Source organism: Macrotis lagotis, chromosome 2 (assembly GCF_037893015.1).
Source record: "Macrotis lagotis isolate mMagLag1 chromosome 2, bilby.v1.9.chrom.fasta, whole genome shotgun sequence".
Classification (NCBI taxonomy): domain Eukaryota; kingdom Metazoa; phylum Chordata; class Mammalia; order Peramelemorphia; family Peramelidae; genus Macrotis; species Macrotis lagotis.
The window spans coordinates 315,499,903-315,513,314 of NC_133659.1; the positions used below are offsets into that span (position 1 = coordinate 315,499,903).

The 13,412-nt window shown below is 37.1% G+C and overlaps 1 long non-coding RNA gene across 1 annotated transcript in view; it reads left to right on the top strand.

The window, feature by feature from the left end:
• LOC141511775 (uncharacterized) overlaps positions 1-5,761 on the top strand; it is a 394,176-nt gene extending 388,415 nt beyond the window's left edge. The window contains exon 5 of the long non-coding RNA XR_012475399.1: positions 5,540-5,761. This is a non-coding gene — a long non-coding RNA (uncharacterized LOC141511775). The remainder of the gene's footprint in view (positions 1-5,539) is intronic.
• Positions 5,762-13,412: the final 7,651 nt, after the last annotated feature.

The following is a 13,412-nucleotide window of genomic DNA, read 5'->3' on the forward strand; positions in this document are numbered from 1 at the left end:
CAATACAATGATAGAAGTTGCCGTGATGAGGGAAGCAGCAGACATTGCCAATAGTCTTAGTCTAGCCATCAACCACTGAGGCTATTTGTGTGAGAACATCAAATCAGGAAGTCCCAAATTCTTTGTCCTGCTACCCCAAATTCATCCTTCTATTGTTGTCATGGAGCATTGGAGAGTGAGAGCCAGGCCAGACCTCTTAAGAGGCAAAGTTGAGCAGCCATGAGGATTCTGGTTCCACAGCTTTCTTTCCCTGTTGGTCTGTACTATTCCTCCTCCATGTTGGATGGTTCTCTGAGAAACTCTTGTTTATTGTTGAGGTGTGCTGCATGCTGGCTGAGGTCTTAGGAATAGAAGAAAAGTAGAGAACTCATTGTTAATCCTATATCACTTAATCCATGACAGCATCACCCTTGGCTATGCCTAAATAGTTCTCTAATGTCTGCATTTCCCATCTAGGTCCCCTTCCCACTCACACAGACACTTCTCTTGGCTATTGCACTTGCCTTCTATTGCAATATAGCTTTTTACCACCATTTTTTGCCCACATGAATCTTTCCTCCATTCAGTTGGCAAAGACTTTTCCTTTCTTTCACCTACTCTGCCAAGTCAGTAAACTCTAGTGATTCTCTAATATAAAGTCCTCTGTCATTTAAGGCTGACCCCATTCAATACATTTCCTCTCCCTATCTTACTCATCTTTTTAAATTTGCTTGCCTCCATGCACTCTGCAGTCCAGTTACCTTCGACACCCTACTATCCTTCATTCATTCATGACTCTTCACCTCCATACTTCATGGTTTGGCCTTCACTATCCCACATACTTGAATGTTCTCCTCCCTCAGTTTGCTTTCTTCATGACTCAACTCAAACCCTACCTTCTATAAAACAAAATGGTTTCCACTTCTCACCCCCAAGTGCCTTCTCTTTGGGCCTATATTGGATTTAGTCTATATTTAATGAGAGAATCTAGAATCTAGAACTGGAATCAGGAAGACCCATCTTCATGAGACCAAACTATGTCTCATTTACTTGTGAGTTGTTTGACCCTGGACAAGACACTTCACTTTGTTTACCACAATTTCCTGATCTGGAAAATGAGTTGCTGAAGGAAATGTCAAATGACTCCAGGACCTTTGTCAAGGAAAATCTCAAATAGGATCACAGAGTCGGGCAAATTGAAATGCTAGAACGACCAAAATATATTTAGTAAATTTAAAGTTAGATACTTGTGTCTTGTGATTAGACTGTACCCTGGTCTAAGGGAAGGATGTTGCTTTTTGCCTTTATTGGTATCCTCAATGTACAGAGTAAATTATTCATTAATGTTCATTGGGTGACTTGGTAACACCAGATAGATGTTCTCTGTTGTCAGAGATCCTGGGACCTTACTGTCTTTGGACCCTGACTGAAAATATCACAAGGGCAATATCATTTTTTAGCACACTTTTAGCACTAATTCACATTCATTGAACACTGAGATATACTCAGGGTTTTAGTTCTAATTATCAGTGGTATTCAGACTTTGATTTTTAAGAATAGTAGAACATTTGCAAAATAGTTTTTTGGGTCTTTCCGATGAAATGTGCTGTGGGGAGGATTTGGAATGAATCCCAAAGAGAGAATAAAAAATGATTAAAGGTTTCAGAAATAGGTCTATGAGGAAATGTTAAAAAGAGCTGTGTTTATTTTGCCCAGGGATGAGAATCCTGGGATGAAGGAAAACTTAATCACAGTCTTTAAGGGGGGTAAAGGGATTTTATATGAATACTATTAAACTCTTATTCTCTGGTCCCATGTAAGACACTGCAGTACAATTCTAGGAATAACTTCTTAACTTTAGGAATGTGGAATTTCTCCCTTTTAAAATGTCAGTAAAGTATTAGCTTTTGTTTTTTTCATCTTAAATTGTTGGCAAGAATTATTGCCTTGATTTAAGGGAAAGGAACATATTGCCTCTTAAGAACCCTTCTTGTCCTAAGGTACAGTAAATGGTTGGTATTATTTTCATTTTTTTTTCATTTTATTTTATATTGGTGAGCAATGTGGGGGGAAAACCAAGTTGAGCCTTGTCCTTCAGGAAAGAACATTGTGCAAACAGAGGACTGTTTTTGTGGTCATGGGTCCTTGCAAGTGTCCCTTTAAATATGTCTTTTTTATTACTACTTTTCCCAAACTATTTTTTGTTAGTTGCTCAAGTAGTTTCCCTCAGTCCTTTGAGAAACTTCAAGAAGTTAGAAGCCCTAATTAAATTTCAACAAGGGATTGTCTGACCTCACTTGCTGACCTCCTCACCAAGCCATTTTACTTTGCCTTGGTATAGTATTTTCTCATACCCAACACATGAGGTCAGAGGGAAAGAAAGACCTTGGTGATATAGCTAGTAATAGACCTTTCCTTTGCAAGTTCTTTTTAAATGATTAGATATTTTTTTTCCTCCAATGGCTATTTGCAAACTGGAGCCAAGATATTTTTGCTGTAAAAACATTAACATTTATCATGTTCTTTATTTCATCTAGGGTCTCTTCCAGTTCTAAATATACCCCCAAATTAAATTGCAATGGGCAAATCACCTCTTCTCTCTAGGACTCAACTTTCTTGTCTGTAAAATGAGTGAATCATTTAATCTTAGTAGATCTCAGCTACCTTGATTCTAAAGGAATCAGACCAGTTGGTTTTCCAGGTCTTATGGTCCTATGGCCCTATGATCCTAAATAAAGTTTGGAGAAATAGAATACTAACACATGCCCTCAACTTTTAATCTGCCTTCTTTTTCCTACAAAATGTGAACAATCAATTTGTCCCAAGGTAACAACTCATTTACTCCCAATTACAGCAAATGAGACCACACACACACACACACACACACACACACACACACACACAATTTCTGTTTATATTATTTTAATTACCAAAGATACAGTGCCTTTATTTCAGAAGCCAGGCAGAATATTTAAATCCCTAAATTGTCTTGACTACATTCAAAGAGTCACTGGGCTGTAAAATACGCTCTTTTAAAATCCTCTTGTTTTAGACTATTAGCTAGAGCACAGATCCATAATGATTTGCCCTTTTCTGATACCAAAGAAAAAGAAGAATTTCATTATCATCCTAGTGTGAAGAGGAGGGAAAAAATCACCTTTTCATCAGTCTTGTGACAAATATTTTATTTGATATTTTTTCTCTTGCTTCTTTCTGATCTCAGGCAAAGGCCTACTTTTATTTTCAAAAAATGGTTCTCATCTTTTCTCCCCATAATTGCATGCATGCATTTTTTGTTGTTGTTTCAAGATGACACATCATGTTCACAGCAAAAATTCAATATGAAAGTCAAGAAATAGTCTGAGTTTTCAAATTAGACAAAAATTGAAGCAAGTCCCTGATGATTTCTCTGGATTCTTGTAAAATGGAATCCAAGGAAAGCTATTGGTGCCACTGGAGAGAATGTGCTGGAAGTTCATACACTCTTAGGCAATGAAATCTTGCTCTGGTTCCATTCTAGATAATACAAATGGCACTTTATAGTTATAGAGTGTTGCATCTACCATAACACTTGGTAATTGCAAGCATCAATCTCTTGGAGCCTTACCCTGAGCCAGTTTTCATGAGACTGGTGACTTTGCATAGTTCTTCCTCGCTTGCATGTATGTCATGGCCTTCTTCAGGAATAAAGGACAATCAACAACAATCTCCATTCTACTGCTGAGAAACCTGAAGCTTAGAATAGGTAATGAGTCAACTGGAAATATTATTAACCCTTCTTTTTTTTTTTAAGGAAACTGAAGGTCAGAGAAACTTGCAAATATCATTTTTTACATAGGAAGGTATTGAGGCTCAGAAAAGTTAATTAACTTGCTGTATTTTTATTTGCATTTTGTGAACTAAGGAAATGTGACTCAGAGAGTTTAGTTAAATGGCTTGCTAGCATTTTTAGCCATTTTTACAATTTAGGAAAGTATGATTCAGAAAGGCTGAAAGCAATATATCATTACACTAAAAATTGATAAGAGTAGGATTGAGGTGGGAAGGGAGGACAGTTTGCAAAAACAGGACAAGCTTATGCTTTGTACTCTAGGCCCTGCAACCCTCTTGACTAAAGATATTTGAAGACTAAATGGTATGGAGATTCCTGACTTTAGAATTGGAAGAAACTTTAGGAACCAGCTCCTCTAACTCTCACATTTTAAGGGATGAAGAACAAATAATATGTCATACAGCTAATAAGTGCAAGTTGTGATTTGAACCTAAGTCCTATCACTAACTCCAGTGCCTATTACATTGGATTGGAAAGGGTGATTCTCTTTGGTTCTCTTCTTGTTAGAGATCTGAGAAAGTTTGAGTTACTGACTACTTTATCTCTTGGGAATAATGGAGATTGTAGGACTTAACATTTAAAAAATGTTTTAAAATATGATGTGTGTATGATTAATTTTCTTTTCTTTTGTTGTAATTTAGTCACTTTTAGTCATATCCAATTCTTTGTGATCCCATTTGGGATTTTACTTAAAAAAGGTACTTCAATGGTTCATCATTTCCTTCTCTAGCTCATTTTAGATATGAGGAAACTGAGACAAACAGGGTTAAGTGATTAAAAGCTAACATTATATAGCATCTAAAATATGCAAACACTTTTTATAAAGATTATCTCATTTTATCCTCACAACTCCTTAGGAGAGAGGTGCTATTATTATTCTCATTTTAGAAATTGAGGCAAACAAGCTAAAATGAATAAGAGCTGACATTATGCAGCACCTACAAGTTGGTAAGATTTCATTCTGTCCTCACAAAAAGCTTAGGAGACAGGTGTTATTATTATCCTCATTTGATTTTATTTTATTTTTTCACCTTTTTTAGGTTTTTTGCAAGGCAAATGGGGTTAAGTGGCTTGCCTGAGGTCACACAGCTAGGTCATTATTAAGTGTCTGAGGCTGGATTTGAACTCAGGTACTCCTGACTCCAGGGCTGGTGCTCAATCCACTGTGCCACCTAGCTACCCCTATTATCCTCATTTTACAGATGAAGGAATTGAGGCAGACTGGGTTAAGTGACTATCACTAACATTTAGGTAACATCTAAAACTGCAAACATTTTACAAATTTTTCTCATTTCATCCTCACAACAGCCTTGGGAGGTATTGTTATCTTCATTTTACACATGAGGAAACTAAGGCAGAGAGAGGTTAAGTGATTTGCCAGGTTCATAAATTTTTTGGTATGGTTCTGAGAGAATATTTTGAACTCTGGTCTTCCTGAATCCAGATTCACCACTCTATCCCCTGTGACACCCAGCTGCCTTATATATTTCTCAAATAGAAACATTTTTCAGTTGCATAAAAATAGTGTTAAAATGAATTCAGAACTTAAACTGAACTAGTAGAGCATGTAAAGATGACAATTTTTTCTTCTTTTTAAACAGCCATATTAGCAGAAATAGTGCTATAGGAGGAGTAGGATCTTTTTTGCTTGAATGGAAAGATGATAACTGAGAACAGAGAGGAGGTGGAGCTACCCAGTTGTGATTTTTGATTCTCTTTTCTCTGCAGAGGATGATGACTTTTACACTGGAAATGATAAAAGAACAATGACTAACAGGGAGATGATACCCAAGAAAAGCAAAGAGAGATAAGTCAGCCTCTAGTTGCCTTTGAGGAATTGCCCAGGCCCAAATAAAGTTTGTCTTTGGGCCTGAAAGAACTAGAAGATGTGATTGCTGAGTCATAGCTGAGAATTCAGAGTGTGAAGATCCTTTTGTGGAGGTGGAAGGTCCACAGGTATGGAATATCTCGATTATTTTCAGACTTTTTTCCAATATTTTGATCAGTTTTGCTGATATTTACCTTGTCTTCTTTTTTCTCTATTTTTGATTGTTGTTATATGGAATGATTCTCAGAGAGGAAAAATGTTGATGATGGAAAAACAAAATATATTAATAGAAATTTTTTAAAAGAAAAATTATGGAAAATGACATATGCACCAAAAGACCAGAGAAGGGTAACATCATTTTCAAAAGAATGAAAGAGAACAGAGTCTGTTTGAGTTTGTTTCTTTATTTTTCTTTTGTTGTGAGAGTGAACATTACCCCCCCCCAATAGAGAAACTTCAAGGAGAATGAGAGAGAAACAAAAAGTGTACTTTAGCCTGTGTTCAGATTCCAATGGCTCTGTCTCTGGGATGAGTTGCCTTCTTTATCATGTCTACCAGAGAAGTTACTTCAGATTTTTTCCCACAGTTGTTATCATTAACTGTATTTCCCTCTACTCTATTCCTGCCTACTCTCATTTATTCCATTCTCTTTCTCTCTCTCTTTTCACCCTGTCCCTGCTCAGAAATATGTTGTATCTGAGTACCCTCTCTCATGATCATCCCTCTCTTTTATCACCTACTGCCCCCTTCCCTCCTCCCATTGCCCCTTATTCCATCCCTTTCCTCTCATTTTTTCTCTACGGTAAGATAGATTCCTATACCCTATTAAGTGTGTATGTTATTGCCTCTCCAAGCTATTTTTGATGAGAATGAAGGCTCACTTATTACCCCTCACCTTCCCCATTCTGCTCCATTGACTCTTCTTTCTACTCTTTCTTGATTCTTATGTGAAATATCTTAGCCCCTTCTTCCTCTTTTTTCCCTTCTTCCTCTTTTTTCCCTTCTTCCCAGTACTTTCCTTTATCACCCACTGACTCCATTTTATTATTATATTATACCATTATATTCAGCTCCTTCCTGTGCTTTGTCTATTTATGCCCCTTCTAACTGCTCTTATGAATGAGAAGGTTCATATAAGTTATCAGTGGCTTCTTTCCATGTAGGAATACAAGCAACTACTGTGGCTCTATAATCAGAATTACACAGGATCCTGATTATAGAGCCACTGTAGTTGAATTGTTTGTTTCTGGCAGCTTTTAGTATTTTTGTCTTTGACTTGGTAGTTTGGGAATTTGGCTATAATATTCCTGGGAGTTTTTCTTTTGCGATCTCTTTCAGGAAGTGATCAGTGAATTCCCTCAACTTCTGTTTTACCCTCTGCTTCTAGGATCTCAGGGCAATTTTGCGGTACTATTTCTTGAAAAATGAAATCTAGGCTCTTTTCTTGATTATGATTTTCAGGTAGCCCCAATTTTTTTTTACATTTTGTTTCATTTTTGCAAGGCAGTGAGGTTAAGTGACTTTCCTAAAGTTATACAGCTAGGTAATTATTAAGTGTCTGAGGCTGGATTTGAACTCAGGTCCTCCTGAGTCCAGGGCTGGTACTCTATCCACTGTGTCACCTGGTCAGCCCCTAGCCCAATAATTTTTAAATTATCTCTCCTGGATATGTTTTGAGGTCAGTTGTTTTTCTGTGATATTTCACATTTTCTTCTAACTTTTGGTTCTTTTGTTATAGGTTTTTTTTTTCTTTCTGATTTGTTACAAAGTCATTACCTTCCTTTAGTTCCATTCTGCATTTGAAGAAGTTATTTTTCTTCAGAGAGCTTTTGTATCTCCTTTTTCAGTTGGCTAATTCTGCTTTTTAAGGCATTATTATCTTCAGTTGCCTTTTGTGTTGCTTTTTCCATTTGGCCTAAACTAGTTTTTAACACATTATTTTCCTCAGTATTTTTTTTTGTATTTCTTTCATCAAGCTGCTGACTTGGGTCTCATGATTTATCTACATCACTCTCATTTCTCCTCCCAACTTTTCCTCCATCTCCTTTAATTGCTTTTCAAAGTCTTTTTTGAGCTCATCTATAGCCTGAGACCATTTTCCATTTCTCTTGGAAGTTTTAGATGTAGAAGCTTTGATTTTGTCATCTTCTGCATATGTATTTTGATCCTCCATGGGACCAAAGTAATTTTCTATGGTCAAATTCTTCTTTTTCTGTAGTTTGTTCATTTCCTCAGTCTATGACTGATTTGCAGCACTTCCAAGGCCTTGGGGGGTTTGGGGGTCACCCCAATGGGACCTTAATTCTCCAAAGACTTGAGAAAGTCTCTGACTGCTCCCTTACCTATGCTCTGGGATATGGATGATCCCACATATCCTCCCCTCTGCCTTGGAGTTGTGAGGAGGGTCCCTGCTCCTCTATGGTAGTATGGGAGTCCAGAATGTGAGCTGGATCTGAGTGTGCATAAATAGCTGAGTCCTACCCTAGGGAAAGCAGAGAAACCTCTGCAGTCTCCCCAACCCCCTTAACATCTGTGGACTGGGAGTTCTGGAAGTGTTGGGTGTCTTTGCCGATTCCTGCTGTAGCTATCACCACAGGGTTGTTCTGAGGCTGGTGTTCCATTCCGCTCTCACTCTGGTGTGGCAGAGTTCTCTCACCACCCCTTCTGGCTGTCCCTGGTGACCCCTGGGCCAAGAGGTCTGGAAACCACCTCCTCCTCTGCCTTGGATGCAGGTGCCCCATGGGCTGTTCCTAGAAGGCTGGAGCTGGTTTGCTCTGGGCTCTGCAACTGAGTTGTGGTTCTTTCCAACCTCCAGTCCTGGGGAAACAGACCTTTCCTGTAGGACTTCTAAGTTGTCTTGGACTGGAAAATTGTATCACTCAGTCTTTCTGTGGGTTTTGTCCCTCTAAATATTGACTAGTGTCATAATTTGATGGCTTTTGGAGTTTTGGGAGGAACTAGTTTCCAGGAATTCCTGCCTTCATGCTGCCATCTTGGCTCTGCCCCTTGTTTGTTTCTTATGGAAGTTTCTAGAGTAACTCATGAAAATTATGGTTGATGGACATTTAGAAAGGAAGCCATGACTGAAAAGAATCAATATGGCTTCACCAAGAACAGTTATATAAATATTAATATTTGAATATTTATTATGTAAATATTAGTTGCCAGATTGATTCTTATATAATTATATTTATATATTGCATATATACTTATCAGATTACATATAAATACATATATTCATATTACATATAAATACATGTATTTTGCAAATAAATACAATAAAATACATATTACATATATAATTAGTTTATGTTATAGTTTTATGTAAATATATATATATATATACATAAACAAAAAAATTTGTACATAGTTCTCAGCACAGTGCAAGGAGTGTTTTTTTGTTTTTCTTTTTATGTCCACCATGTATCACTATACCTAGTCCATATTGGGCACTTAATAGATGTCTGTTAACTTGACTATTATTGGAGGGAGAATATGGAAGAGTTATAGATTGGATAATCAAATGATCATATGGATTAAGAACTAACTTAATGGCCATATTCAGAAGAACTATTAGTTATTCAGTACCAAAGTGGCAAGAATGTGGTTTGGTGGGTGATTCTAGGGATCTGTACTTGACTTATGATGTTGGGTTTTTGATCATTATCTTGGATAAAGACATAGAGAATGATTTGCTCCATAAATTTGCAGATGACATAAAACTAGAAGGAATAGTTAGCCCAGTAGATGACAGAGTGAATCCAGTAACATGAAATTCAATAAGGACAAAGATAAGATCTTGCAGTTGGGCATAGAAATATTAACTTTATAGAACAGGTTGGGGCAGAGTCGTGCAGTCAGCCCTTCTTCTACCATAAAAATTAATGTGATTTTGGTTCTTTGGGGTCCTACTCATCTTGTATTTGTAGTCTATGCACTGAGAAGAGAAAGCTCAAGGGGGACATGATGTCTGTAGTCATACCAATCTACCTTACTACAGAGAAACTTGTGCCAATTCTTTCTCTGTGACATGACTTGTATGTTTTATGAAACAAAGAAAAATATAAAATGACTCTTAGATTGTGCGGTTCTATTTGTAATGAAGGAAGCAGGGCAGAAAAAACGTGCAGATGGGAGCTAAGAATCAAGGTTCTTGCACAATTTATAGATATACTCAATTAATTAAAAAAACTATTAAGCTACTGCTGTGTATTCTAGGCACTGAAAAAAGGAACTAAATTTTGAATTCATTGGTCCTAGGTATGCCCAGATGAGGAGAGACATGGTCAGAGATACAGAAAAAGACCGAGACCGAGGAATGACAAACAGTTGTAGGTTGCAGCTAATTTGATTATCTGTGTTAGTAGAGATAGTTTCCATGCCAGAATTTCCTAAATTGTATAACATCACACGTCTGTAACAACAATACCATGCATGATTTGTTTCACATATAAGTGTATTATGTATAAATATTATATATAATATAGATGTTTGTATATGTGTGTCTGGACATAAAATGTATATGTACTGCCCCGATTTTTAAAAAACCTCAATATCATATATAATCCAGCCCCCCCCCCCCCCAAGAAGTCTTGGCTGACTCTACTATTTGTTGTCTTTATTAGGTAGTATAGAAATGAGTATTGCTCTTAATCTACAATTCATATTAATAGATATGTTGTTTCCAAAATGGTGTCTAAAAGGTTTTAAAAGCAAATACTTCAGAGGCATCAGAATCCCTTAAAATCTGCAAGGTTAAAAATAGTATGACTAAATTAAAATCTCCTTCCTAAGCCAGACAATATTGGCTCTCTGGTCTGGGAGGACATAAAGTGGAATTATATGGAAATGCTAACTATTTATTAAAATACATTTTCTCTCATAATATTGCCTGAATATGAAATTAACAAGGGACATGGTGTTTTTATACATGTTATTCTAGAAGGTGAAGTTAATCTAGAAGGTGAAGTTAATCTAGAAGGTGAAGTTAATCTAGAAGGTGAGGCATCATGGTACTGAAATTGGCATCCAAAGAACTGGGTTCAAATCCAGGCTCTTACCCATATGACTCTGGGCAGATCCCTTCACTTCACTCACCCTCAGTTTGTTCATGTATAAAAAATGAGGGGGATTAGATATTACATTGATCTTTTTTTTTTAGTTTTTGCAAGGCAAATGGGGTTAAGTGGTGCCCAAGACCACACAGCTAGGCAATTATTAAATGTCTGAGGTCGGATTTGAACCCAAGTACTCCTGACTCCAAGGCTGGTGCTTTATCCACTGTGCCACCTAGCTGCCCCTTACATTGATCTTTTAAGTTTCTTTTCAGTTCTAATCTTATGTGCAAGTCAGAACATCATTTTCCTCATGTTACAGTCTTCTTTGAGATCAAGGAACTACTATACCATCATCACCTCCACTACCATCACCACCACCCCTACCATGACCACCACTTCCATCACCACTAACACTACTATCACAATTACCATCACCATCACCCACCCCAATAGAAAGCACATCTTCTTAACTCTGCAAATTTTAAACTTTCTTCAGGAAACGGCAGGGAGGACGGCTAGGTAGAGCAGTGGATAGAGCACTGGCCCTGGAGTCAGGAGTACCTGAGTTCAAATCTACCACCACCACCACTACTTCTACTTAATTGATCTTAGGACTAGCTTGAAGTCTACCTTAGATCTGTCTGTGATACTCCCATGATTTTGTTTTTGTTTAGTCATTTTCAGTAATGTCCAACTCTTTGTGATCCCATTTGGGGTTTCCTTGGCAAAGAGAGTGGAATGGTTTGCCTTTTTTCCCCCTACTTCTCATTTTCCAGAAGAGGAAGTTGAAGCAGCCAGGGATGAGTGACCTGCTCAGGGTCACACAAATAAATGTCTGAGGTTGCATTTGAATCCAGGTCTTCCTGACTCCTGACCTGGCTAATCTATGCCACAGACAAGAAGGTGTATCATTGAATGCTGAATATTTTTGCTAAACCTACATGTTTGACTCTGCCTGTCTCTCTCCATTGATGGAAGGACATGGCCATAAGTTACCAGTGATGATTTATGTATAGACTTGGCAGAAAAGACACCATCTTGAAAATAACCAACTAGAAAAAGAGGTGGGCTAGTTTAGTCTGACAAGCATTTATTAAGTGTTTTCTTGAATGAGATGCCAGGTAAAAAAAAGGAACCTCCATGCCCATAACATCCTGGCTATTACGACCTTATATGTTACGTTGATTAAATGTAAAAAGAGGTAAGTAAATTAAAAACAATTAATTCGTGTAGAGATTTGAGAGTAATAATTGGGCAAAGTAGTGAGAAAGATTGTCAAGAAATAGTTCTCATAAGAGGTGATCTTTCATTGAGTTTTTTGTTGTTTTATTTATTTATCTATTTATTTTGCTAATTATATATGGAGATAATTTTCAGCATTCATTTTTTCAAGGTGTTCTCCCTCCGCACTTCCCTCTCCCCACCCTAGTATAGCCAGTAAGCTGATATAAGTTAAATATGTACAATCATGTTACATATATTTCCTCATTGGTCCCACTGTGAAAGAAAAATCAGAACAAAAAGGGAAAAAACAGAAAAACAAACTGAAAAAGATGATAATAGTGGATAATATGGAATTTGCATTCAGATTCCACAATTGTTTCTCTAGATGCACATGGTATTTTCCATAGCAGTTTTTTAGAATTATCGTTGATCGCCATATTGCGGAGAAGAACTAAGTCCATTAATGTTGATCTTCTCACAATACTGCAGTTGTTTGCCTGGTTTTGCTCACTTCTGTCAGCCTCAGTTCATGTAAATCTATCTTTCCAAGTCTTTGTGAAATCTGCCTGCTCATTGTCTCTTAGAGAGTAAGACTATTCCATTATATTCATGTCACAACTTGATCAGCTATTCCCCAATTATTGAATATTCCCTCAGTTTCCAATACTTTGCTACCAAAAAAAGGGCAGCTATGAATATCCTTGTGCATTTGAGTATTTTCCACTTTTTTGTGATTTTTTTAAAGTTTTTGCAAGGCAATGGGGTTAAGTGACTTGCCCAAGGCCACACAGCTAGGTCATTATTAAGTGTCTGAGACCGAATTTGAACTCAGGTACTCCTGGCTCCAGGGCCGGTGCTCTATCCACTGTGCCACCTAGCTGTCCTCCCTGTCATTTCTTGAAGAAAGTTTAAAATTTGGAGAGTTAAGGAGACGTGCTTTCTAGGCATGAAAGATGGTCCATACAGAGGTACCAGAAAATGGAGTGCCAAATTCAAGGAACATTCTTTTCCCTTAAAATCAATGAATTGGATAAGATGATTTTCGACGAATCTTTGATCTTAGCAAGTCTTGCTGTTATTATTGGTCCTTTGTTTTTCAAGAGGAGCAATGACATCAGAAGGGTAATGTCTTGACTTTCACATATAATGAATTTAAGTGAGGCAGATGAATAGCTAAGTAACTCATGGGCTTAGCTGATGCCTAAAATATTAAAATACCTAGATTAGATACATTGGATGGAAGATCTAGGGAAGGTTTCAGTGGCAATAAGGAAAAGATCTGGATGAATGTGAATATGATGCCATAAGTTGTCACCTCATATCTGGAAATTGGTGTGATTGTAATGAGAATATAATCATGGAAGTATTCAATATAGGTTGGGAGATGGCATTCCATTTCTTTTGAGTTCTTATGTGTATATATACTTGTAGCTACTTGACCTTTCATGCAAAATTATAATTGTATTCTCCAGATGTTAAATCTGATCTGTAA